The sequence below is a fragment of the Wyeomyia smithii genome, chromosome 3, assembly GCF_029784165.1.
Source record: "Wyeomyia smithii strain HCP4-BCI-WySm-NY-G18 chromosome 3, ASM2978416v1, whole genome shotgun sequence".
NCBI classification, from domain to species: domain Eukaryota; kingdom Metazoa; phylum Arthropoda; class Insecta; order Diptera; family Culicidae; genus Wyeomyia; species Wyeomyia smithii.
Genome location: NC_073696.1, coordinates 97,012,146 through 97,038,646, shown reverse-complemented (window position 1 = coordinate 97,038,646; position 26,501 = coordinate 97,012,146). Strand labels below are relative to the sequence as shown.

Sequence of the window (26,501 nt, the reverse complement as noted above, 5' to 3'; positions counted from 1 at the left end):
AGATGAATAATTGAGCAGTGGTTTAAGTTTTAAGATTAATATGGAAGCGTTGTGAAAAATGGTTTGTTTTACAAAATTCAAAATAAATCTAGCTAAATTGATTGGATTTCTGGGGTGCTGGGCAATCCTATAAGAGCATCTAAGCGTAATTTGTTTATTTGTTTAATGATTTCGTGAAAATTTGATGTTTAATACGTACATTTTTAGTAAATATCGGCTAATTGAGATAAATAATAGAACAAATACCGCAAAAGTTGAATGGTTTTGCACCATCCAACTTTTGCACCATCCAACTTTTCCACAATCACCTATGGCAATTTATTTCATTTCCAAGCGGCAAACAGTGACCGGTAAACAAAACAGATGAGTTTCGCATTATAACAGTTATAGAAAGTTGCTCAAAAGCAATAAAATCTCCAAAAATATTTCCGGGCTTTTAAAGAAGCGTCATTTGTTTTGGATGTAGATTAACCTCAATTATTTTTTTGATAGTTTTTACTCAGGTTTTTTGATGTTTCTATGTTTGTTACCACTGTATTGTTTAATTAGCCCCCTCTGCATAAAAGCAGGAGAGTTGACGGAAATTAGCACATATCGAAAAGTGCTGAGTAAACTGAGTCCTATTTGGACGAGTTCAAATTTAGCCGAAAAACACTAAATATTAAAACAGAATTATTTTATATTGCTGTACTTTCATTTATTTCAGGATAATTTTATTTTTCTTTTTGGGCTTTTTCATAAACTGTGTCCCATTGTTATATGAATTGTTTCCTAATCTCATTTTTTTTTCTAAATTCATCAATGTTGTTCGCTAACCTTCTGTAAGAGCCAAAATCAAAGTGATTTACACAGAATAAGTTATACAAAAACAAAAACAAAAATTAAAACCAAACAAACGATTACAGAACAAAACAATACAATAAAATATTGAATGTAGTAAAATTTACTAAAACCTGAAAAATACAATAAAATACAGTCTAAAAGTGAATTCACTGTTACAATATTAGATTTTTCGAATGTTACAATATTGTTTTTGAGTGTTTTCAAATTTTATTTTCATCTGTATTATTTTGCTCTAAAGCAGCGGTTCTCAACCTTTTTTGTTTTTGAGAGTAGTGGTAGATCATGTTGTGGTAGTCTTGTTTAAGTTTCAAATTGAACTATGGTTTGTTTCATTGCTACAGTAATGTTTTAAGAGCAAGATTGTAAAACAAATTATGTATTTTAGAGAAAAATTGCTTTGTCCGCCATTACTAATTTTTATTTCGCGTACCCCCTGAAGGCTTCGGAGGATTTAGTACGCGAACCCCAGGTTGAGAACCGCTGATCTAAAGGACACAATTTAAATATCTTTTCCTCGTATTTTTTAAAATTGGTTTGAAATTATTTGAACTATGTTGTCCATAGTGATTTCGAGTAATATTGAGAATCACTCATATACAAGAAAGAAATGAGCTCGAGTAGCTGATAGAAGTATCAATTTTTAACAATAGAGTGAAAATTGATTCAGTACAGATTAGTACGTACATGCCGAAAAATGAATCAAAAAATCGAATATTTTATAACTGAATCATGAGTTTAAAATTTCTCAAATTCGCACATATTTAAATTTTTCGACAAGTAACATTTGAATTTTTTTTATTTATTAACAACCACGAAACTGCGCCGGCCCTGAACGCCCATCCAGAAGACACACAGAAGACGGATGAATATCCTATGGCAACTTTTTATCTTCTTCCAAGCGAACGCAAATGTATCACAAGCACCGCCACCAACCACAGAGACTAATTTCCCAGTAAAGCCTCCGACCGCCATTGCTCGGTTTCCTCTACTTCCTTTATCGTGATCCACACACGAACCAGAAGAAAGAAATGCTACCGGCGAAACAACGAATTGGCCAGCCTAGCGCACTTGTCTAGCTCTAATGATAAAAGTTTCACTTTCTTCCTCGGAAATAACAAATACGAACCTAATTTCATGGAAGTCGTGCGTCACAGCCGCCGCAGCCGGCGAAGAATATCAATCGTGTTCCGGAGAAGGAATCCACCAGAGCGAATTCAAGCGTCACTCGGTGAGAACTTTTGACAATTGCTATTCCTCAGAGTGCGGGATGCTATATAACAAAGTTTACCGTAAGCGTTAGATTGCGTAAGCTAATAGATTGAGCTTAAACCCATTGATGGAATTTTCATCGGTTGGCTAGAATTCACCCCCAAAGGGGAAGCGGGACAGCCGCGAAACGAATGCCACCGGGTGGTTTGATTCCGGAAAGTTCAACCAAGGATCAGGACGGATTGGAAAGTTTGTTGGCGGCGTTTGTCGCGCGCCCAAAATCCCTAATCAAATTTTGCCAGCAAAACCAGGGTACGATTGTGCGAACTTTCTAAAAATGTAAATTTAGCCGGCCTCGGCAATCAGTCGTCTCCTATGTGTGTATGTGTGTGGCATGTGAGAAGTTTGTCAGTTATACGGCGAGTTTAGGTCTGATTGGAAATGTTTTTGTTTTGTTCGCTGGTTTCGTTCGAAAGTTAGCGAGGCTCGAAATCGCTCGGGGCTGGTGCGAAATTTTGTTGCCAGGCGCAAAATGGCCAACTGGGAGTTGAATCTTTACCCTTTTTTCCCGGAGCGCTTTCTGGAAGACTCGATTTAACAGAATGCTATTCGACAAATTTCGAACCGAGCGGTGGGAGGGGGAGCAATTACGAAGGCCATGTTTCTTGGAAACTGTTAAGTCGGTCTCTACGCGTCAGGCAACGGATTGATGGCATTGATGGGCTTTTACTGTCTTATATCAATCTTTTAGGATTTGAAACTTGGAGTTTAGAATAGATTTGAAGATTTGAAAATGAGAAGATTGAGGATTTAGTGGTTCAACGATTCAATGATTTGAAAATGTGAAGAGATGGATATTTTAAGACAGGGGGACTGCTTCCTAATTCATCTCATTAAGCCGATATTCACGAAGAATGCACGGATTAAACACTCAATTTTCACGAAATCATAGAACAAATAAAGAAATACGCTAACGTGCTCTTATGGAACCGTTCAGCATTGTATATTTAGTAAACTTAGCTAGATTCATCCTGAATTTTGTAAAACAAATCATTTTTCACAACGCTTCCTCAATTATTCATCTCACGACGCCCTCATATTCATCACACTATTAATCATGAATGAATCACATTGTCATGAATGTATGTAGGCGCAGTCCGTCGTAGTAGGTTACCTAGATATCCGCTGTAGTTGTTTACGTGCAAAATTGGTAACCTAGGTAACCACTGCAGTGCTGTCGATTTATGTCAATTATGTCGGAATAGTTTAACATTTTCAGTATGATTTTTCGTATAATCAGAATCTAATTTGGCAACTTTTGATTTTTCTTCAACGCAGTGAAAACAGATGAAAATACATACAGTTAAAATCAACTGGAATTGTAGAAATTCATCTCATATATTTCTGCTAATTCAAGTTTGTTCTTGGAAATTTGAGGTGAACATTTGAAAGATTAAAGTATTCTTAGTGTAATGAGTGATTTTGTTTAATGATCAAAATAAAAAGTGGTCCGCTTGTGATGAAAAAACTTTGGTTGGCTGCTGAACGTGTCCCGTTGCAGCCGTACAGAACAATGCGCGGAAATTTGTTTTCTGAGGTAGGTGATTGAATTAAATCAGTTTTCGAGTGCAGATGTCCGACTATAATATCAAATTTAAAGCTTTTAAGTGAGTTTTTGAGGATGCTACATTATGAGAAATCATTCCATGGATGAGCAGATTGATTTAGTTAGAAAATATGCGTTTTTTCTTGTTTTCAATTGTGTTTTAATGTTGTATGAGATGAATATATGGGCTGAGATGAATAATGGAGCAGTTCCCCATAAAGATTTGAACATATGAAGATTTGAAGAATTGAAATATTGAATAATTAAACAATTGAAGAATTTAAGATTCCCAGAAACAACTTCAAGAATCAATAACGCAGGTGATACGTGATACCAAGAATTCGAAATTGAATTTTCAAAGATTTGATGATAAAACAATGGAAGATTGAGAAATTGAGTTATTTGTAAAATTGAACAATTATAAAACAAAAGAATTGAATAAACCGAGGATTGAAGAATCAAACTATGAAAACTTGTGGGCTTGAAAACTTGTAAACTTGGGAATCTGCAAAGACGAAGACTGATTGATTTGAAAATTGCAGAGTTTGCTAAAAATCATCGCTTCTTGGATCCGCAAACGCAATAGTGGTTACTTTTCCGTTTCCTACCACCCAGAAGCTCAAACAAATAATTCGGTTCAGCCTAAGGTCAATCCATCTAATCGTTTGCGATCACGACCAAACGCAAAATTGCGTCCATAATTCGAGCTTACACTAAATGCTTTATTGTACCGAAATACGCGCCGCCTCTCTGGCATGCTCAAACATAGAGTTTCCCAGCAGGCAGTGGTGCTCTAAAATTTCCGAAACCAGTTGAAAACACGCCTCTGCGAGCGAACAGGCATCCATTTAGCAATTCGTTTCTGAATACGCTTATGATTTGTTGATGGCTGGTGAGCAATAGACCAAAGCTTGAATTTAGGTTCGCAGAGGGTATAATTTTCAATTCCCAATCTCGGTGTTTCCCTTTTCCTTGGGCTGCTGCGGCTCTGGTTACAGTTTCTACGTGAATAGCCACAGTGCGTTTTAGTTGCTTTAGTGAAGCTGTGGGGTAACAGGAAAAGCATTACAATCAACTATAAAATAATCAAGCATTTGCTTTCATGCCATCGTTACGGGTGACTCATTTCGCAAGGAATGGTAAAGTTAATGGAGCAAAATTTGTTGATTACGTATTATCCACCCTGCAGATGTTAGGATCCTGGTAGGGTGGCTTTACTGTTTTCATTCTGGGGCAGCACTGCCGGCGGTAGGTACAAACCACGGCCAATGAATCTCCCATATCTCAGGGGATAATTGCGATCATTATTGTTCGGTAACGTTCGAAATCTAGTCTGACCATTAATCTGATGAACCTCACATACAGTCTTGAACTTGGCCCATATGATCGACTGCGAGTTGGAAATTTACTCGTGTATCTTTTTGCCTTCTATCTGTTTCCTTCCGCAACCCATCTCTTAATGACTGTTAGTCTAGATTGACGGAAGGCTGTTAGATACGTAGAAATTTAACAGAGCAATAGAGAATCGAGAAAATGAAATAGAAAAAAAAACCTTTTCTTTCCGTTGGTTTAATTCGAGTAAATTATCCTCATCGATAGATGAAAATAGTGTACGAACTTTTGGTTCGTTATGCTTTTCTTTTCACTTCCACTTCGCTAGGGTTATTTTTATTATTACACTTCGTTGCTATCCAGCTCCCGGCTTTTTTTCGAACACGTGAAACCGTCCAGCACACCTGAGCTCTAGTTTATGGATTCTTTCAGATGCTGTTTCCAAGTCGCAACCGGTTTTCATAACACACCGACAACGTGGGAGTGCAGCTAGCTTCGAACTTATTGCAGTTATTGTGAAAATTTAATTCATCCGTAACTTGTACTGGTTTGATTGAAATGTGGGCAATTATCGATTGGCCTAGATAAGTTCAATTATTCGATATGAGAAATGTTAGCTTTTAGTTTATAAGTTTCAATAGAATAGTCGACTTTTAAAGTGACGTTACTGCTCACGGGCAATCGTCGGGCCATTGTTACAACCTGAATGCCACTGGAAAAACATTTATTTTAATATTCCCAAATGTTTCTCAGACCAATCCACTTAATGACGGTGGCATTCCGGGCAAACGTTCCATCGCTGCTGGTGTCGGAATTCTAAAGCATAATACCCAATCGCAATAAAAGCGGCAGTCGGAAATTGAACCAAACCCATTCCGAATCGCTCGTTCGGCGGCAAACCGGACGATAACAATCCGGCTGCCTACTAACTGCCCTGCTTGACACGCTGGGCGGGGTTGGTTCGGGCTACTTGGCTACGCTTGAAAGTTCTTAAATATAAAATTTCACATTTCCGGAAACGTGCCTTTCGTTAGATGTTTTCTTACTTCGTAGGGTTAGGTGTCACGATTGGAACAGGTTTTTTTATGGCATGCAAAATAAATTTAATGTGATTCCATGGAAAAAATGGCTAGATAATTACTACCATCATCAAACAAAATTCCTTGTGATGATCAGAGAGTTTTCCTAAGATTCCATCTATTTTCGAACGCAATTCGAAACGATGATTGAAAACAACTTCCGAAGGTTATGGTTTTTTTTCTGAGAAATGCTTATAAAATGTGGGCTGTGTATAGAGTTTTGATTCCGAATAATTAATGAAATGTCAATAGCTGTTTTGTATCATGGCTGGAATGATTTACTTCTGAGACTTCATAACGTTTCTTTACTTGTGTACTGTTTCTAATTATTGAGGTATATTGAAAAGCAATTTAGAATCGGGGTTTTGAAATTCAAGTAATTATTTGGTATTTTTGACTCTTGCATCAGCTTGATTGGAACATTTCTAAATTTCAGTATGATCATTTCAACACAAACAACAACAGTAAAGTTTATACTTATTTATTATAATAATTGTAAATAAAAAACATAACAAACATAATCTTTTCATATAAAAGACAAATTTTAAACGTTTATTTGTTCCAGCATAACTCTTGACCGATTTCCACCAAACTTGGTGTACCACAAGGTGCGTGGCGAATTTTTGCAGTAAACGTTACGTTTTAGAAAACTTACAATTGTTACTCATATATGCGATAAATGGCGTGTGCTTTGTTTTCTTGCGTAACATGTAAACCGTTCCGATAATTATAAATACACACGATCAACCGTCATTTCAAATAACGTGCAGTATTCAACCAAACGTTGGCTGCGTCCTGTTGTTTATATCCAAAAGAAACAGATGCTGTCATTTTTTTTAACATTTAGTGCGAAATTTTGAAAATGCGTGGCCTTTCTCCCGAGCAAAGAAAGCTAATTGTGCACAAATGGGGCACCGTGAGTGGTCTTTCTATAAGAAAATTAGCCAGAGAAGAAGGTATAAGTGTCGGAGCAGTTCAAACCGCATTGCGGAAGTATTGTGAAGAGTGCACACTTACTGATGCCTCAAGACGTGGTAGAAAACCCGGGCCTGTTGATCCCACAATGGACAAAAAGGTTAAGGAATACTACAAGCGGCATCCTTCAGTATCAGTACAAGATGTGGCGAGAAAGCTTGGAACCTCGGCGAGTAACGTTATGCATGCCAAGGGAAGAATGGGTCTGCAGACCCGTCGGAAGCAGAAGCAGCCAAAACGAAATCCAAAACAAGCTGAATCTGTGAAACCGAGAGCTCGGAAGCTTTATGACAAACTTCTGACCAAAAAAATTGGGTATGTTATCATGGATGACGGAACCTACATAAAACTAGACTGTAAGACTCTGCCAGGACCGCAATTTTATACATCACCGAAGGGAAAGGATGTCTCTGGACCAGTGAAAGCCATTTACATCGAAAAATTTGGCAAGAAGGTAATGGTTTGGCAGGCCATTTGTGAATGTGGGAAAATATTTCGTCCATTCATTACGAATGACACAATGAATGGTAAAATTTACGTGAAAGAGTGTTTGCAGAAAAAGTTGTTACCCATGGTTAAGCAGCATAACAATCCTCCAATCTTTTGGCCCGATCTTGCTTCCTGCCATTACTCTAAGGATGCACTAGGGTGGTATAAAACAAATAATGTCCCATGTGTCCCAAAGGAGATGAATCCTCCAAACTGCCCTGAAATTCGCCCTATTGAAACTTTTTGGGCTTTGACCAAAGCAAAGCTGAGGAAATATGTCAAACCAGCGGACAATGTCGAAAAATTTAAAAAAGATTGGCTTAAAGGGGTAAAAATGGTCGGAGAACACACTGTGCAATAGCTTATGAGTAGTGTTAAGAGAAAAGTTAGAGAACTCGCGTATCCTACGAAAAATAATCCCAACTTGAATTGAAACTGGAAAGAAAACACTTAATATCTATATTTCAGAATAAAGTGACCCGAAAAATCCTGTATTTTTTGTTTTATTCAAGAAAGAAGATGTATTTATAATTTTCGGAACAGTCTATATAGGAATTGCAAATCATTTCATTCAATATAACTGCCTTCCCTTTCGATAACTTTCGATAGACACTTCCGGAAACCATGTTTCGATTCATAGATGTAATCACCTCGATGATCTTAGCTTTGAGCGATCTAACTGAGGTGCGAGATGTTCGATGTCACACAGAAAATTAAACAAAAGGATTGATATCGGGACTACTAGGGGAATTGCTCCATTATTCATCTCAGCAAAAACACAATTGAAAACAGGAAAAAACGCATATTTTCTAACTAAACCAATCTGCTAATCCTTGGAATGGATTCTTCTTAGTTCACTTTAGATTTCTCATGAAGTAAAATCCTCAAAAACTCACTTAAAAGCTCTAAATTTGATATTATAGTCGGGCATTTGCACTAGAAAACTCATTTAATTCAATCACCTACCTCAGAAAACAAATTTCCGCGCATTGTTCTATACGGCTGCAACGGAACTCGTTCAGCAGCCAAACAAAGTATTTTTCATCACTAGCGGACCTCTTTTTGATTTAATCACTAAACAAAATCACTCACTACACTAAGAATACTTTAATCTTTGAAATGTTCTCCTCAAAATTCCAAAAAAAAACTTGAATTAGCAGAAATATACGAGAAAATTTTTTACAATTCCTAAATTTCAACTGTATGTATTTTCATCTGTTTTCACTGCGTTGAAGAAAATCAAAAGTTTTCAAATCAGTTTCCGTTAATACGAAAAAATCATGCTGAAAATGTTGAATTATTCCGACGTAATTGACATAAATCTACCGCACTGTAGTGGTTACCTAGGTTACCTATTTTGCACGTAAACAACTGCAGCGGATATCTAGGTAACTACTACGACGGTCTGTGGCTATGTTCATTCATGATAATACGATTCATTTATGATTAACAGTGTGATGAATATGGGGGCGTCGTGAGATGAAAAATTGAGCAGTGATTCGAGTTTTGAGTTGGATTTGGAAGCGTTGCGAAAAATGGTTTGTTCTACAAAATTCAGGATAAATCTAGCTAAGTTTACTAAATATACAACGCTATACGATTCCATAAGAGCAGTTAAGCGTATTTCTTTATTTGTTCAATGATTTCGTGAAAATTTCCGTGTTTAATCCGTGCATTCTTCGTGAATATCGGCTTAATGAGATGAATAATGGAGCAGTTCCCCAAGATGGCCGAATTTTAAAATGACGGCCAGTATCAAACTTCTTTATCCACCAGATAACATTTAGCCTGCAGCACTTTCAAGTATACATCGGCTGTTATCTTTAGTCCTTGATCAAAGCAAAACGGGAGCACTACATTCCCCTCGTTGGAGGTCACTCTTAGAACCATCTTATGGGCCGGAAACTTCGTTGCCATGACGAAAGGAACCTGACTGCTAGTGCAAGTCATCTGTCATTCTTTCGATTCACCTTTTGATCTCGGTTGACTTCAATTTTTAATTTTCATCAGAGAATTACAAGATTAATATGAATGCTTCAACCGCCTCAGACATGTTTAGCTATCTTCAATCGTTTTGATTTGGTCGCAGCGTTCATGAATTGACCTCTGTGTAGCCAAGATTTTAGGCTATCACTCACCAGATTGATAAGCCAAGGTTTTAGGCCATTACTGGCCTGATAGAGAAATCCGAAAACCTGATTTTCTGTGCCATGGACCTTTTCGGGCATTAAGGGAATATACTGATGAAATACGATGATTTTCAGGCTCTCGGTCATGTCTGAACGCTGAACGTTGATGTCCAGGGCTGAAACAGAAAGCTCAACAATCCAAGTTGAATCCAAGATGGCGATTTTCGGTTCCAGCGAAACTGTGAAAAACGTTGTTGAGTTTGAAATAGCGACTTCTGGTTTATGGGATCCTGCGAAAATTGGATATATCCTGCAATATTGGTATTTTCGAATCGGGTTGATGTAGAAAGACCGCATATCGATATTAAACTTTATTTTTGTATTCAAGTTGACGACTACTGGTTTCTGGTGAGCTAGTGTAAATGAATAAGAACAAGTCCAAGATGGAAACTTCTGTTTTCCAAAAAGTTTGATGTAAAACTTTAAAAACTATGAAAACTCCCTTATATTGATATTTATACAAGTCGAAACATGTACAGAAACTAAAACTAGAACTCTCTTATATTGATATTTATATAAATCGAAAAATGTCCTGAAACTAGATAACTAGATATTGCATGCATGCAGTGTTGCTAGAAACATTGAATGGTGAGTCGTTCGTCGGATATTCAATCAGTTGAAGGAAAATAACTGTTTCTACGAGCCTCGTAGCACTTACGGTCTTCAGAAGAGTTTTTCCCAGAAAAATTTACTATAAATATCATGTATCGATATGACAAGCCCTAACTACCCAGAGTGAGACTGATATGCAATTATTTTGTGACTCGATGGGCCTTAATAATGGCGTATAAACCTTTAGCTTATTTTTTTACGGTTTTCGATTTTTGTTTTGATAAAGAAATTGCGATAATAGGTCTTTATCATTAGGGAGCTACGTAGCCGCAATGTTTAAGAGTCCGTTTTGACAAACAGATGATCATTGCTTCGAATCTTAGTAGAATCAGGGCCATTTAATGTCAAACGACTTAAGCATGGGTTTATTCTCAGGCTCCCTACTTACTCTTTTTCCTCATTGAACTTCACAATGCTGATAAACTCTTGATAAAATAATTCCCACTCATGATAAAACTGGCCAGAAGATCACATAGAAAATTATATTTAGCGATACTTGGCAGGAGGAACGAGGCTTGGTATAGTAGATCAGTTAGTGTAATGGGAAGGGTATAATAACGTACACACAAGCACGGGCAAATAATAAGTATATCACTTATTCTCAATAGTGGTATTTGTAATAGTAGAAGTGCGGCATACTGCAGACACCCGCGCAAATTCAAAATAGATCAAACTTTCTGGACGCAATGACAAGCCCAAGCAGCAAAAAAAAATTCTGCGAGAGACTTTCCGCTAATAGAGCTGGGGCTCATAGTCTTAGAATACTTATCTTATTTAAAACCGCAATATAATTAAAAATACTTTCAAAATCACACGATAAATTATTCCCGTAACCTAGGGTGACTTTGATCACTTTTTTGAATACACTAAAGTCGCTTTTTACGCAGGGGATACGTGCCGCGTAAAAAAATCGCGTAAATTCCGGAATCCTCGTGAAAAAAAAACCGCGTGAATTCCGGAATCCGCTTAAAAAAAGGCGCGTAAAAAACCCGCATAAAAAAACCGCGTAAAAAGCGACCTCAATGTATTTCTTAAATATTTTATGAATATACTGGATACAAAATTGTTTCATATTTTCAAATTGAGTACTGGCATGCATTGAACATGATCCAGTTACTACTTCAATAGTTTAGCGATTATTGCTCCGGTTTCAGATATACTCATCATGCTTTTTTTCATCAACCATCATTCCAGGGTGACTTTGATCACCTCATTGTTTTGATGAATTTGGAGTGAAACTTTGCTGCTTTAACAAATTTGAACAGTCGAAAACGACTTGAATAGGTTTATTGATAGGTGAAGCAATTTGAAGGCCGTTCACATTCAACGTGAACAGCTTATGTGACGAATGTCCAAGATTTATACAAAATTTTTAGAATATATATGAAAGATTGTCCACGGAGAGGGAAGGGGCTCTCAAATCACCGAAAAACTAGTCCACGTAGAACATGACTTATCCAATAGTCCAATGTTGCATGTTACGTGACGTCTTGGGTTGTCATTTAGAAGAAAACATGTAATAGGTACGCTGTTGAGATTATTAAGACTCATCATTGCTTTTGAGGAACAATAAAGAAAATCGCTGTGATAATATTTTTCTTTGTCTTGAGAACTGATCTGGGAACAAAATTAAAAAACTTGACTTATCGCAGCTTTTTGTTTTGTATCTGCTAGAACCAATTGTTTGAAGGCAATAAAGATGAAGATGAAAAACACTTTTTAAATAGCAGGAAATGCATAAATAGTATTAATCTACTCATATCTAAGAACAATGTAAGCCTCTCACCCATGATCATCGTAGACGGCGGGGAGCTTGAGGTGGTAGACGAGTTCGTGTACTTAGGCTCGCTGATGACCGCTGATGCATGTTGTGTTCCTATCGTGGTAGGGGAACTGCTCTATTATTCATCTCAGCCCGTATATTCATCTCATTCAACATGTAAACACAATTGAAAACTGGAAAAAACGCATATTTTCTTCTTAAACCAATCTGCTAATCCATGGAATGGATTCTTCTTAGTTCACTTTAGATTTCTCATTAAGTATAAACCTCAAAAACTCACTTAAAAGCTCTAAATTTGATATAATAATCACCTACCTCAGAAAACAAAATCCGCGCATAGTTCTGTACGGCTGCAACGGGACTCGTTCAGCAGCCAACCAATGTTTTTCTCATCACTAGCGGACCATTTTTTTATTTTAATCTTTAAACAAAATCACTCACTACACTAAGAATACTTTAATCTTTGAAACGTTCACCTCAAATTTCCAAAAACCAGCTTGAATTAGCAGAAATATATGAGATGAATTTCTACAATTCCTAATTTTCAACTGTATGTATTTTCATCTGTTTTCACTGTCTTGAAGGAAATAAAAAGTTGCCAAATCAGTTTCTGTTAATACGAACAAATCATACTGAAAATGTTGAATTATTCCGACATAATTGATATAAATGGACAGCACTGCAGTGGTTACCTAGGTTACCATATTTGCACGTAAACAACTACAGCGGATATCTAGGTAACCTACTACGACGGGCTGCGGCTACGTTCATTCATGATAATGTGATTCATTCATGATTAACAGTGCATTGCAGTGTGATGAATATGGGGGCGTCGTGAGATGAATAATTGAGCAGTGATTTAAGTTTTGAGATGGATATGGAAGCGTTGTGCAAAATGGTTTCTTTTATAAAATTCAGGATAAATCTAGCTAAGTTTACTAAATATACAATACTGAACGATTCTATAAGAGCACGTAAGCGTATTTTGTTTATTTGTTCAATGATTTCATGAAAATATGTTGTTTAATCAGTGCATTCTTCGTGAATATCGGCTTGATGAGATGAATAATGGAGCAGTTCCCCTATAAATTTAGCACAAATGTTGCATCAATTATTATTTCTGAAAATAAACTGTCTACCACAAAAGTAAACCTTTCGCCTAATGAATAACTTGTAAGCCTATTTTTAACATTTCAGGACACATTAAAAAATACTTAGAATTGGTCAAACCACGATAAAACACCCTATTCTCGATCCGCAACAGCCAACCGGGGTGTTCTTTATTTCGGAATTCAATTCCGAAACGCGCGCACCGGTCGGTGTTTGGTTGCTGATTTATTGAACGCAAAAAATATTTAGTCAGTTTAAAATAAGGACTGTGCTTTACGCCGTCTTCTCCCCGCCCTTGTTAGGCTCGAAAAAATGCGATTTGAGCTATTGTTACACCATTGTTATCCGACCGTGCTTCATTAAGCCGTGCGTGGGTCCTGGAAATAAAAGCGAGCAAAGAAGCAAAAAAAAACAGAAGGAAACAATCTGATTCCTCTATCGCCGTAGCAGTAGGCCAAGTGATAATAATAATCGTTTTAATCTTCACTGTTAAAACCCTCTGTAACCATTAGGCTATCGGGCAAACGGAAATGTGTTGGGGTTGGCGGGCGACAACGGTGAGACAACCTTCCCCAAAAGGTCGCCCGGTGCTGGTGGGACATAAGCCGGAAAATAAACCTTCTTCTGCTCGCACCGACAGGCCATACTCAAACAATCAACTTAATGCACCCATCGGCTAGCGAATGAGCTCTTGGTTTTTTTTTTCTCCACATTAATTCGACCCAAGCAGCCGTTTGCTCGTTGTTGGGAGGTGCTGAGGATGAGTTGATTCTTTTTTTCTCCTCGCAGCAACCCAACTCAACCGTCCTCGTCGTCGTCGTCATCATGGGCCGTCACGGTTGAGCCACACAGCAATGGGGTTAGGTTGTGGGTGAAAAGCTTCGTGTTTTCTCGCTTTATTGTGGAGCAGCAGCAGCGGCAGCACCAGCGATGACGACGTCTACGACGACTCCGACGACGGGCCGAGCAAACAATTCGCTTTTCTTGAATGATTCCTTCTTTATTATTTTTTTCCGCCACGATGAAATCCGGAACAGAACAACAATGAACCGACAGGCGGGAGAAAGCTGCGGTGGAGTGACTCTCTGTCTCTCTCCTTAGCGCTCGTGAAAGAAAAGTGTTTCACACTTAACGGAAGGCTTTCGAAAGGATATCGTTAAGGGGGGTGCGCTTGATGCAGGAAAAGCTATCGATTGGATGTTTTCGCTGGCAAATGGCTTCTTTCCGCAATAAATTGCAGTTTCCTGATCGAGAGAATAATTTATACGCGTAGCTTCTGTCTGAGGTATTGTAAATCCTCTCGTAATATTAAAATTCCAAATACTCACCGTTGATCGAAACAAACAACTGTAAGACTTGTGTAAGTAACGTTTTAAAACAGTTCTGGGGTAAACAGACAAACTGACAGTTTTGCTGTTTTTCCTCGACAAAGCGCTTTCTTCATTAATATTTGATCGAGCTTCGTTATGAACTTCGATGCGGCGATTCCCTCGAGTAGAAATAATAGTATATCCTGTAACTGCAAACTGTATCCAAAACAGCCATCCGTTTCTGTTGTTGTTTTTCTGTTCTTTCTTTTCGAGAAAAAATCCCACGGAGAACGTTACTGTGCGATGTTTGGTTGGTTATTGGAATTGGGGTTGTTGTAGCTGTTGTCTGCTAGCGAATGACATGTTCGATAGCGATAAACCTGCAGGGAGGGGGCATGCGATAACCAGACGCTCTGAGCAAAAGTAAAGAAATGGGAGATGAATTTTTAAAATTTAATTAAAATTGCTGTGTTTTCAATTGTGAATTCTTAGACAGCGTTGTTTGAGTCTAGTGGAAAAGAAGTGCCTCGAGGAGGAAACGTTTGGGATAAACTCGTTCTTTTAATTGTTGGTGGAAACAGAAGAAAGCACGTAGGAGGAAAAAATCTTCGGACTCTTTTATGTTTTACTTATCTGGAACCCAATGTGTGTAAAAAGGCAGCACAACTCAAACAATTATTTGCGGGAGAGTTTGAGTTGTCCATTTCGAGGAAGGAAGTCCAGGAAGTTAATAATGATGCATCAATGATATTTAAAAACTATGAAAATAGTCAATAATGAATATCAAAAAATCACTCAAAATAAAATAACACATTATTAGAATGTTGAATGAATTTCTTAAACATAAAATGCGCTTACTTAAATAACAAAATAAAAATTTTGCAAAGAAGTTATGAAATTAACGGAACAATGAAACAAAAACTTAATATACACAGAAAAGGTACAAAAATAATTGAAAAATTGCAAAAACTTCTTAAAAAGTGAACAAAAACTAATTGACCAATTGAATACTGAATATCAGAAGAGGATAAATTTAAACAAATTTGATGAAGCTTTGAAGTTGAAAATAGGTTTAGAATAGTCATATGATTTGGGAGTAAAGTGCTTTTATTTCCACGAAACAATTTAATTTGTATGCTATAATATAAATAAGAACTGAAGATGTCACTTAGACTTGGATAAAAATTATCGAAAAATTTGATATCGAAATTAAAATGTTGGAAGAATGAACTAACTAACTTGGCTCTTACCGACATGGTAAACCCCACTGTGACGTAAAAGTGATGAAACAATAAACCAACCATTAAACAATACTCTCTGCGAAGTAAAAGCATGAGGTGCGAAAAGTGTGCGAGCAATACAAAATAGCTTATTAGAAAGGTCGAGTTATACGTCCTGCGGTGGTGTTTCGGAAACCTATCTGACCGGACATTAGAAATTATTGGTTCGAGTACCACCTGCTGGACTATATTTTTTGAAATTTCAAATATTCTAGTTTATTTTTCTACCGTAAACCCCACGTTTTCTGCTAAAAATGAAAATTTAGTCTATACAGAAAAACGACCTAACAGCCGTTCAATAATTACGTAAGCATATTTTTCCACTTTTTCAGTGTCAGTGAAAAAGTATATCGGTGAGGTTCATTTTGGTTGAGTGGACTGTTTGTTTTTCTTTTTCGCTTTGAAGTGAAGATCATTTGGTTGGATTTGTCGTCAAATTTTATTCCGTAACCGTGAACGATGCGCGCGATCTATTTCATCTGAGTATAACAGCACGTTACTAGGACGAAAATCTAGTGTATCTGAAAGAGTGCTGCGATCATTGGAAGTGAAAATTGAAAATGATTGGCTGTAATTTTCGAAGAACTTTGCTGGTGAAACTGACTTTTATCAGCACTGGTTATTACGCTTAACAAAAAGTCAGAAGCTAAGTTAACTCCTAACCTACTAGGGCCAAGGATTTTCCCAACCCGCAAACCAACAAAAGGACACAAGCCATAAATAACAATATGCTTTGCATGCGTTAATAACTCGCCAGCTAGCATGAAAAAATGTACCTGCAAAAAGGACGAAAACGAAATAAGATATCTGCTTAACAGATTAAAGCGGCCGCCGGTGGGAAAGTTTGGACTTTGAAATAGAAATCCACTCGTCCTATTTCTGTCGTGATTTTTTTCTGCTCCTGTTCTGTTCGGCGGCACATGTGTTCAGCACATTGGGCGCTCTGCGGACGACGGTGTAACTAGCCGAAAAACCCCGTTTATTGCTTTTGTGCTAGTGTATCTTTTTATACCACGTTTGAGGATAAATTTCGTACGGTTCACAATTTACATTATTTATTTTGATGTTTGTATAGTCTAAACTAAACACGCTTATTCCGCTTCGTTTCTAACTGATTTTCCATCGTTATATTTTTCAGGTAAGCGTCTCTTTAATCATCTAAGCGTTACGAACGAAAGTGTCACCGATCGCCGCTCCGGACACAAAGTGGCAGCTGTCGGTGAAAAGGGTAAGATTTCCATTTAACACCTTCCCACTAGGCTACGCCTGCCTAGTGGTTGCTCGTTTTCTCGTGTGGCACCAAAGGCAATCTTAATCGGTGGACTGGAGTTCAGAAGAGGGAGGACTGCTCGATCAAAAGCAGCCCAAAACACTTCAAGATTGTACGGCGGTCGGTTCAGGCCTCTCGGTGGGCGTTAGACTCGAAATACACACAACCAGTTGTGATAACAAAAGACTCATTTTCTGTCCAACACGAACCGAAGCCATTTTGAAATTCAATTTCAACTGAAAAGAATGCCATTTCGAAGCTTGTCATTCGAATAGGATGGATGGGTCGGTCGTTGGCCTGTGGAGCAACGCCGAGCCTAGCCTAAGCCCGCTTTCGAAAGCTTTTCATGGGCTTCTTTATCTCTGCGGCAATACCGAACCGAAAGCAAACGGTTGTTAGGAGTAGACAAACCGAGCGCGCGCGTCCTCACTGTCACTGTGTCGCGATATCGAATGTCTCGGGGCGATTTCAAAGGAGTCGGAAATGGTGCAGAAAATTGAAAGAAATTTGTGCACTCGCTGCGGGGCACGGATTAAACCGGTGTCACGTTCCTTGCTGTCGGGTGCTGAAGCCAAATTGAGTGGGAATGCGGAATAAAACTTGAGCGTGGAAAATCACTTTACTGCTTATAACACTATTCTACACTATATCGGAGCGAGTTCCGTGCGATAGACGGTCGTCACGTCCTCACCTACGTCACATCGATTTGATTTTATTTAGTCCATCTGTGTTTTTTCTCTCCTCTACTACTTTTTCTTCTTTGGAACTGAACGAAAATGAAGACGTTTATCTGGCCAGAAAAGACTATTAGATGAAATTGAATTCAGCAGCAAAAAGAACTTACTCGAGATTCCAGGCGAATTCTCCTCGAATTGTGCTCGTGGATTGAGGTTTGGCTTCCGAAGAAATTCAATTCCACAAACAATTATCACAAACGCGAAAAACGGCAACGGACTTCGAAAAAAAAAAGCCAAAAGATAATTGAAGCTAGCTGGTATACGGTAAATTGGAAATTTAAAAACAAATTAATTTGCACTTTAGCGACCCATTTTCTAACTGCAATGAAAAGTACGCTTGACATTTGCTGTTTGTGTTTCGTTCTAATCTTTATCGTTTAAAGCGCCGTTTTGGAATAACTCGGTGATAAAACGATTCTTTGAAGTTCATTAAAGACCGTAAATATGAGCAACATTTAAATATCAAACCACCCGGCCCCTGAGAAGACGCAGAAAATCCAGCAGAGTAAAGCGAAATTAATTCTAATCTTCCAGGCAATTTTCCCCATTTGATTCCTAAATAGGTATTACCCGCCATGATGAATTTGTGCCGGCCTTTCGTGTCATTCCAAGCGTTTTTTCGCTGAAAAGAATATTTTAAAAAATAATCCCCATCAGTCCACCATCATTTAGGAGTTAGGTTCCACGTACAAATAAACGCTGACCACCAAACCCGCCAATAAAAAGGATCATCCCGCATGAAATGGCGAATCAATGTCAAATTAAATGGAAAATAAAGAAGGCAAAATGTTGGGCATTCATAAATTGTTTCCTGTCACCATTATTACCATCTAGCCGGATGTTGGTGGCGCGAGCAGGACAATCCCAATCAAATCTGATATGGTCCCATCTGCTGCTGTGCGACTCGGCAGGGCTCAGTTTCACTATATCCGGTTCTGTAACGAGCGGATCCCGTGTAATTTGTCCACTTTGGGTGTTGTTATCCGAAATCCAATGCTCAGGATGGCACCCAAAAGTTGAATTGATTTCGATGAATAAATTTGAAAGAAAAAATCAGAACCTGCTTGCGAAGGATTTACTGACAACCGGGATACCGGGCAGCCCGTTTTGGGTGTAGTTGTCGTGCCAATTTCCTGTTTCTGCTCCGTAGCAGGCAGCTGGAAAAGCTTTTGTTTGCTATCGTCGTCACCATCGCCGCCGTTGTGTTGGCAGGGAATTAGCATTTAATTATCGGTGTTCGACTGTGCAAAACACACCCGAAGCTGACAGGCCGGGACCCGGTTTTGTCATGCAAATTTCTTCCGAATTTCGAAATTTAAAAAGCGGTTCAATTCCATGTTTCGTGCTTCTATTTTGGATGAATCAGTTTTGCGCCTGAGTGAAAGACGACAATGAGAAAAATTGGGAAATTTTCTAGAACGGTAACGATAAGTTGACATATAGTGAAAAGTCAGATATGAAATTGTTGGTTGCGTCAAGATTAAAATGGATAAAATTAAGAGGATGAGGAAAAATAAACATCAAAAACGATAAAACTCGAACAATTGTTTGATCAAGTGAGAGCCAACGTGACAACGAATCGAGATTGCAAATCCTGTCTGTATATTAGAGTTGGTCGGGTATGGGAAATTTGTTACCCGTACCCGACCCGTACCCGACTAATCGAAAAATTTTAAACCCGTACCCGACCCGAACCCGAAGTCTGGTTTGTTTGAAATACCCGTACCCGACCCGAACCCGAAAAATATCTATTTCAACAACCCGTACCCGACCCGTACCCGAAAGAAAAAAACGCCGAAATTGCTTGAACCCGACCCGTACCCGACCCGTCCTGGAATAAAAACCTGGGTACCTCGCACGTTATATGCACTGATTGTCATATATGGTTTCTCGAGATGATGGCCGGAGTTAGACAAGAACCGAGTGTGAATGTGAAAGAATGTTAATAAACCCAGAGTTCCAGGCGGATGGTCCACTATAAGGAAGGGGTCTACTATTAAAAGTGCATGTCTGGTAGAGTTGAAACTGAATTCTAAATATTATAACAAGGTCAAAGTTAATGTTGTTAATAACTTGAGAAAAATTTAATAATTCATTTGCATTTGCCGATTACAGATACAGGTTCGATGTCATCGATTCAATCTAAAAATCGGTATAACACAGATATTTCTGTACATGCGGCATCCCTGGTCACAGTGCAAACCAAGACTATGCTATCGCTCTCATATCTCATATAATTATTTGCTTCGTACCAAACATCTCAATGCACAGTGGGAAATCGGTGGTCACCTGCCCGAAATTTTTTTATTTTTAACTGTTTCATAATATTTTTCCATTATTGCTTAACATTCAAGGGCTTTAATCCAAAATTTGAGTGCAATATAGATATAATTCTATTCAATAAAAAAAAGTAAGGGGAAAAGTACCAAAATCAATAAAAATTGGGTCACGTGCTTATGTGGTCCCCGTGGCTCTGTGGTTAGCGATGTCGGACGGCTAGCTCTCCCACACGGTTATGATATCGGGTTCGGGAAATTTTCTTGACTCAGCACTGGGGCACGGTGTATCGTTGTACTTATCCTACACATAAAAAATGGGCCAAAACAATATCGATAACGAATTCTCTCAACTAATCTAGTTGATCGAGACCGCTATTAGCCCCAAGGCTAAGCGTGCGATATTGTTAGGTCACGTGCTTTATGGACGGCCTCAAATAAAAAATGGAATGGTGATTGGTGTTTAGCACCCCAAAATTAAGTAAATGCCATATTTTTGTCGCATTTATCCACACTTTTTTTGCTTAGTCAGCCTTTGTATTAAGTTGTCTTGCTGTACAATGCTCCGCGGTTTCCCTGACAGATATGAAAGAAACCCGGCAAAAATTCCAATTAACTCGAAACGGTTGCAGGAAGAACTATTCACTTTCACATTAGAAAAAGATAGCACGATGTCATTTCCTTGGTCCGATTATCGACACTAAGAGAACACCTAGGTTTGAAATGTTAAAAATTAAATTCTCATAATGCACGCAAATCGTATTACCCGTACCCGACCCGTACCCGACCAATTGAGAATTTTTCAAACCCGTACCCGACCCGAACCCGAAGCCTTGGATTTTTATTTACCCGTAACCGACCCGTACCCGTAAAATATTTTTTGGCGTTACCCGAAACCCGACCCGAACCCGTCGGGTACGGGTCGGGTACGAGTTTCGGGTGAAAATACCCGTACCCGACCATCTCTACTGTATATATGGATTATCATATCGTAAGCTACATACCAGAGTGGTCAGTAGAACAACCTTTCGAAGCTACGCCTGACTGGTTTATGATCTCAATCGCCTAGTTTTGAACTATTGAAATAAAGTTTTATGAGGGGCCGTTTCCAAAAGTGTAGTTATACTTTAATCAATTCCCCGAACCCCCAACTAAATAAGGTTTGTTTGCAACATAATCTAGACACATGAATTTGTAAATATAAAACAATTGTGCCGTGCCAATAGTTAAATATAAAATTTAATTTTTATTTATTTATATGTATGTCGTTAATCATTATAAATCAAATAGCCATTACCCAACTGGTCTGCATAATGAATTGATAAACTTTTGAGGGTCTGTTACGTGACTGCAACGGAATTAGCTTCTCTTGTCCACGATTTTCGAAGTTTTTCTATGTTTGTCGCTTATTGTTTGCGCCTATTATCGTGACAGGCACAGGATGCCTGCGTAGAAAAGGTAGTAACCTGCAGGCATTTATTCCAGTAAATCACTTATTTTATCATTCCCATAGTTATGAACTGAATATTTTTAGGAAATTTAGTATTTTACTCGTCGTGTAACGTTGTGCGACAGCATCCCGTTGCATAGTAGTGTAAAAAGACATGTCTGGAAGCTGTTAAAAAAGATCCGGGACGTAAGTTTCAGCATCCAGCGTAACTCAGGAAAATTTTATCAGATACTCACGATACGACTTACGGGTGCATGTTTTTGCTATCATATTCTGCCTATCATTGCGAATTGGCACAGTCTTCACCTTATACGTCGAAAGATCCGGCCTCCTCCGAAATATTTGGGTACGCTTCGCACCTTTCCTGTGGTGTATTCCTCTATGTCCAAAGCAAGTAAATTCGGTGGATAAAGGCTACACGTATTAAAACGCTTTTAATTGCATTTGATTGAGTACATGATAATTGTTTTTTACCTTTTTCGATCGGTATCTTAGTTGAAAGTTATGTTTAAAATTGTGAAACACCTTTGAAAAATATCGCCTTAACAAATGACAGTGCGTTAAATTGCCTTTGGAGGGTTTCATTCAGTAAATTATAATTGCTTACCACAGTTTTTCAAATCTTCACGAATAAAAAAACAAAACAAGAGGTTAAGTTCCTTTTGTATAAAAGAATGAAGTATGCAAAGTTGCCTAAACACTCTTGAAGTTTCATAAAAATCTGAGAGACAATCATACAAATTCCGTTAACAAATTAGTACAAAATTCGTCAATAGAATATTTGTTGAAAGTGTGTATCTTACTCGACGTCTCTTCGGTCACTTATTAAATCTTCTTAAAAAGTTAGTTCAACTATTGGTTGATATCTAATTGTTTAGAAAAATTTGCCTGGATTTTCAATATCAAAAGTGGTTTTCCCTTTTTTTTTGGTTTCGCTGTTTTCTTTTTTTTTGGGTAGGAAAATATCTTTCACTACGGAAACAACTGCTCTAACACTGGTGAGCCAATCGACGCATTTTCTTGAAGAAAGCAGTGAATGTGTGTATCTGAGGAGCTTGCAAGAACACCGTGGTTCAATTCAAATTATCACTTCTGAAAGATAAAAAACTGAAACACGAAAGGACATCACGCATAACTACATATCAGAACACTACAGTGCTTTTACAGTGAGCCTCTTGAGCGTATATCGAATAAGGGGAACATCTAGGTAGGAGAGTAGATTGCGTTTTTTTGTCAAATTTGCTTTACATCTCAAAACTAAAAAAAAATAGAAATCCAAGCCCCCATCCCACAATTTTGCCCTTTGAATGCTATTTGATGTCGATATCATATTTGCGGAGTGGTTACATCGCAAGCAGTTTGTACTTGGATTTGGAACATTTTTTGTTATGAAAAAAACATTCATATTAAATTAAACCAAATATTTCCAGTAAATCAGTATATTTTAAATTGAAAATAAAAAAAAAACATCACTCACACACTCCGCTTCACATTTTTCTACGAGGAAACCCACGTTGTATCTGTTGTATGACTTCAGTAATGCGAACGGCGGTGTACATCTTTGTATTTTCACTAGAGTGATTGACCACTCATGTTTCCCTCAGCTGTGATACGAGCAGCAAGTAAGTTAATTTTTTTCAGCGAGCGGCAGAATCGCAGTACAAAGCAGAAGCAAAAAGTGTGAGGCAAACAATTGCTACAAGCACTGCTCATGCTGGAGAAGCAATGCGTGATGGCCCATATTTCTATACGCAAAAGTTCAAGCTATAATCATCCAATGTGCACAGAATTTGCTCTGACTTCGCACAACTAATGCCTGAAACACATAACGCACAAGTTGTACAAGGAATACGTTGACAGAGATCAAAATCAGAATATATATCATATACACAAAAATGCGTTATGTCCAACGACATGCGTTTTACTGGTTTCGAATTTAGTCAGTAAAAGCGCTAATTCCGCTCATAAATAATCTGGTCACGCACACATTGCAACTTTTGCGTGTAGCAGAACTCGAATACCGTTAGGATCAAAGTGGTCGTCTTTTGAAGCTATCCACGAATTCATATGAGCAGAACTGCTGATCAGCCGGACCATGTGTCGTTGAACGGAAAAGGAATAATGTCTGGTTAAATATTGTGCGGTCGAAATTATAAAAGTGAGGTATTATTTAGTCTTCTTTTGAACATAAACGATAGTTTTTTTTTAAATTCAAACAAGTTTTCCGTAACAGAAAAAAGATGAATACAGACAGTCATTGGTTGGTTGCATCTATATGCAGTACGAGGAAAAAGTTCGTTGTGAAGCACGAAAGATAGCGTTTTCGAGGAGTCAGTTCGTTGTTCATTATCTTGGCAATAAATACAGCCTGTTGAGTTTTCCTTTGTCATTCCAGTGTGTCAATGCCGAGTAGACGACAGCGGTTAGGATACGGTGAAAGATTTACAGACTCCCGCCAAGGTAGATCTCTCAGTGCAAATCGAAGAAACCTTTTCTGCACACGTTCGATGCGTAAACTCCACACTAGCTGATGAAGGCACCAAATTAGAGAAACATTCTCAATCAGAACACCGCTCCTAATAAACAACACCGACCGGGTCCCACCAAATACACAACATAACCTACGCAGCATGTATATTCGGTCGAGCTCCCGACGTAGAAGCTTAACCGGGCTTTCATAACTTTCTTTTCCTTTGGGTAGCTGTAATCAATTAATTTTTTATCACTCGTCACGTTGCGATGAAGAAAACCCTTCCTTTCTTGCCGCTTGAGCCATTATCTACAGTTGCAAAAACGATATTCAACATATCTTGGATTCAAATAATGAAAAACCCAAGTTGAATCATTCATAAAACATGCCATTACTGATCGGGTAACTTCTAATACCGAAGCATGCTTTTCCTGCGTTTGGCTTAAATCCTCATCGGGTAATTTTACAAATTCAGCGGCCATTATTCAAGCGGACAATCATCAAAACTGCCGTATTTAAAGCAGCTGAACAAAAACGATATTCAACATATCTTCGATTCAAATAATGAAAAACCCAAGTTGAATCATTCATAAAACATGCTATTACTGATCGGGTAACTTCTAATACCGAAGCATGCTTTTTCTGCGTTTGGCTTAAATCCTCATCGGGTAATTTTACAAATTCAGCGGCCATTATTCAAGCGGACAATCATCAAAACTGCCGTATTTAAAGCAGCTGAACCAATCACGGCGCACTGTTTCACTTAGCGCAGCATTTCTGTATGCTTTTTTAACTTTCGATGCGCTGCTGGTGCTGTTCATTGTTTTTTTTTTTATTTTTTCAATGAATTGAGAAAAGAAACACTTCCTACAAATCACGTTTACTAGGCATGAAATCGAACATTTCCACACACCCTACAGTAAACTCAGAATAGTGGCTGCTCATTTACCAAATATTCGTTAGGACTTTTCGTCGACATGGGAGAAAAAATGAAATCATGGAAGTTTCATGCCAGGAAATGTTTTCGAATCTCTCATTGTTTTGTTTTTTTTTTTTTTTTCTGCAGAGTAGACGACAGCGGTTTGGATACGGTTCTCATTAAGGTGAACAGGGTAGAATAGCCATGAACGATATGTTAACCAGCTGCAAAGGAATGTACATTTCTTTGAAGGTTCATTTTCAAAGTGGCTCGCGTTTTTAATTACAGTTGTGCTTAAAACTACTTAGATGGATTTCTTTGCCTTAAATTGGCTGTTTCTCGTCTGTTCCCCTGGTTGAAGGGGACTGAAAAAACTTCAAGGTTAGATTCCGCATTGTTGTGTTCAGTGTTGCTAAGCTCATCGCACTCTTTTAGTCTATTCACACTCGAGCGTTCGGGTGTGCTCGCATATTCTTACCCGCCTATGCTTCTCTATTCGCGAGTACTCACGAGCACGGCACTGTAAATTATTACTCACTGGCATGGTACAATGAGACGCACTCTCCATGTATTATCGAGAGTGCGAGTCGGATTCGAAGCTAAATACGCATCCAAGGTGGTGATTCTAAACCACTTTTTAATGTTGCTACCGAATTTTAGCAAAGAACTTATGAAAATTGTTTGTTGAAAAGAGTACTTATTTTTTCAACAAATGTTTCGAAGACCGGTATTAGTTCAGACATGGGAAACTTAAATAGTTTTAATATTTAAAACAATTAAATTTCATCAACTCGTTATTTTGGACCTGAATAAATGCCGTTTGTTTGCATACAAAAGAATGATAATGGTAAAATATATTAATACAAATATATGAAATGTATCTAATGTCACACTGTCACAGGACGCGTACAGACGGCTGGCGAATCATTATGGAAGTAAAAAACACGAGGCCCTAAGCTCTTGTTGTACCATCCAGCCACTCGCGAATTGACTAGAGAAGGCGTTCAAGAATCCGATGGACACAAGCAGGCTTGTCTTCCCTCCTCAGAAAATCTCTAGAGTGTAGAAGAATATATTTCACTCGTTTTTTGCGGTGTAGCTATACGAGGACTACACTTCTGCCAAGTTGTTTTCTCGCCAGTGTACATTGTGGTGTACTTCTGCGTGTTCTCTTCAGGTTGATTCACCCCTCTTGTTTCTCTCAAATGAAGAGTGAGTTGGAGGTGTGTTTGTCTCTCTGTAAGTGGTAGAGACACTTCGGAGTGCAGAAAGAAGCAGTGTGGTGAAAGCATTGCTACATGCAGGCACATATTGAAAGAGAAGTTCGCGGTGAGTTTTATCTCCGCTCTTTCCACATACTGAGGAGAATGATAATCGTGAATAAAAATGAGAATGTGTATAGCAGTGCAATAGTAGAGATACTCAGAGAGAGAAAGAGAGAGGGAGAGAGAGAGAGAGATATAAGCGATGAAAAAAAAATCGTTAATCACATGTCAGCGGTTCCAGATCTCTTCTCAAAGTGCATAGTTGACTCACTTTTTTATTCAACTCGTATAATCGGT

The 26,501-nt window shown here is 38.2% G+C and overlaps 1 protein-coding gene across 2 annotated transcripts in view; it reads left to right on the top strand.

Annotated features, from left to right (window-relative positions):
* LOC129733200 (hemicentin-2-like) overlaps window positions 1-26,501 on the top strand; it is an 842,839-nt gene that overhangs the window by 71,749 nt on the left and 744,589 nt on the right. The window lies entirely within an intron of this gene.